This window comes from Mandrillus leucophaeus, unplaced genomic scaffold, assembly GCF_000951045.1.
Source record: "Mandrillus leucophaeus isolate KB7577 unplaced genomic scaffold, Mleu.le_1.0 Scaffold877, whole genome shotgun sequence".
Classification (NCBI taxonomy): Eukaryota; Metazoa; Chordata; class Mammalia; order Primates; family Cercopithecidae; genus Mandrillus; species Mandrillus leucophaeus.
This window is the reverse complement of record NW_012109552.1, coordinates 34,706-37,180: the sequence shown is the minus strand read 5'-3', so window position 1 is coordinate 37,180 and position 2,475 is coordinate 34,706. Positions and strand designations below refer to the sequence as shown.

At 50.4% G+C, this 2,475-nt stretch overlaps 1 pseudogene across 1 annotated transcript; it reads right to left on the bottom strand.

The window, feature by feature from the left end:
• Positions 1-926: 926 nt before the first annotated feature.
• On the bottom strand, positions 927-2,473 carry LOC105531264 (annotated as a pseudogene). The gene has a single exon (XR_001004772.1). The product of XR_001004772.1 is annotated as a 5'-nucleotidase domain-containing protein 2 pseudogene (transcript).
• Between the last annotated feature and the right edge of the window lie 2 nt (positions 2,474-2,475).

Genomic DNA, 2,475 nt, shown 5'->3' with positions numbered 1-2,475 from the left:
ATGAGTCTTAGGTATTTTACTCTCTTTGTATCAATTGTGACTGGGAGTTTGCTCATGATTTTGCTATCTATTATTGGTGGATAGGAATGCTTGTGATTTTTGCACATTGATTTTGTATCCTGAGACTTTGCCAAAGCTGCTTATCAGCTTAATGAGATTTGGGCTGAGACAATGGGTTGTCTAAATGTACAATCATGTCATGTGCAAACAAAGACAATTTGACCTCCTCTTGTCCTATTTGAATACCCTTTATTTCTTTCTCTTGCCCAATTGCCCTGGCCAAAACTTCCAATACTATGTGGAATAGGAGTGTTGAGAGAGGCCTTCCTTTCCTTGTGCCGGTTTTCAAACGGCATGCTTCCAGGTTTTGCCCATTCAGTATGATACTGGCTGTGGGTTTGTCATAAATAGCTCTTATTATTTTGAGATATGTTCCATCAATATCTAGTTTATTGAAAGTTTTTAGGATAAAGGGGTGTTGAAATTTATCGAAGGCCTTTTCTACATCTATTCAGATGCAGATAAGATCATGTGGTTTTTGTCACTGGTTCTGTTTATGAGACGGATTAAATTTATTGATTTGCATATATTGAACCAGCCTTACATCCCAGGGAAGAAGTGGACTTGACCGAGGTGGATAAGCTTTTTGATGTGCTGCTGGATTCGGTTTGCCAGTATTTTATTAAGGATTTTCACATCGATGTTCATCTAAACACTGCTATAGCATCTCAAACACTGCTTTATCTGTGTCCCAGATATTCTGGTACATTGTGTCTTTGTTCTCACTGGTTTCAAAGAACTTATTTATTTCTGCCTTAATTTTGTTATTTACCCAGTAGTCATTCAGGAGCAGGTTGTTCAGTTTCCATGTAGTTGTGCGGTTTTTGTTGTTGTTGTTGTTGTTGTTGTTGTTTTGTGTTTTTTTTGGGAGGAGAGCACTTTTATTGCTTGTCCGGGTGGATGCCCAGGGTGGACAGGGCAGGAGGGGCTGGGGGCCTGTCCCGGACAATAAAGGCGCCCTCAGCGGATGTGGGCCATGTAGCCAAGGAAGGGCATCTTCATGCAGCTGGTGCAGAGCTGGTCCATCCAGAGGGGCGCCTCATGCTGCAGCGGGGTGGGGCGCGGGTAGACGGTGAAGTCCACACGGTAGTTGAGCAGGCAGCTGAGGGAGGCCATGTAGAGGTCAGAGAAGTGCACGAGGCATCTCAAGAAGTAGGTGGGGTTGTGGAAGGTAAGGAAGATGCTGCCGAACTGCGCGCTGAACATGGCCTTGGTGACGCACCTCAGCTCCTGCCGTTCTTTCATCCGGACAGCTAGCACCTGCCTGGACTCCGCGTCCTGATAGGTCTGCATGCGCTCCAGCAGCCCCCTGAGTGCTTGCTGCCACGTCAGCCAGTGCATGTACTGCTCTGTGTTGATGATGCGGATCTCACGCTCCAGCTCAGGGATGAAGGCGCCCGTGCGCCAACCGTGCCGCAGCATGAGATCCACCAGGTCACTATAGAGGTGGTCCCCGAAGTAGAGCACGCGGGGGCCACGCCATTCCGTCAAGCGAAGGAAGTCAAACAGGTTTCCCTGCCGATAGATCTTGCCCTTTTCCAAGCGGGTGATCCGGTCCCACTGAAGCGAGCCCTTCTCATCGAGTTTTCTGAAAGGCTTGCGCCGGTCAGTGAAAAAGCTGGGCTTGTCTGCCTGGACAATGACCACATCGAAGAGCTGGCGCCAATCGGGACCCACCGTGTGCCGCATCCCTTAGTCTACGAAGCTGAAAGGACTGTTGGTGATGAGGAACAGCTGTTTCCCATGGGCCACCAGGCGACTCAGGACGGCAAACGTCTCGTCCCCTCTCAGGATGTACTTCTCCATGTCCTGCTGGATCCACTATTACATGAGGCCCTTCACATGCACGTCTGGGATGGCGTCCATCACGTCCTTGTAGAGGTGCGCTTGGTCAAACTCCAGGCTGTGGCCCAGGAAGTAGTCCACCACGCAAGACAGCAGAGCCATCTCCGGCAGCGAGAAGATGTCCATGAACTGCTTAATGGAGGGACCCTTGCCATAGAAGCCACTCATTTGGTATAATGGGATGTGCTGAGTGCCCCCATACAGCTCGATCACTTCCTCGTCTGGCACAGGCTGGAGGCCCCTGTAGGCTGTTCCCAGCTGCACGTAGTGGAAGGAGTCAATCTTTATCAGAAGGCTCTTCTGAATGTCATAGTGGAGGCCACGGATGGCAAAGCTGGGGTTGTAGTCATACTTTCGAATCCCCCCGGGGTACTTGTAGTGCTCGATCAGGATGTCACGGGCGGCGCTGAAGATCTCGGGGTGCAGTGCATCTGCATACTGGGCCAGAGTGTAGTCGTAGTCAAAGCCATAGACCTCAACGTCACGCAGGCTGATCTCGTTGTTGGTGTAGATGGCTGCTGGGTTCAGGAGACTGCAGACCTCGGGGGGCAGGAGGTCGTGCACCAGTCT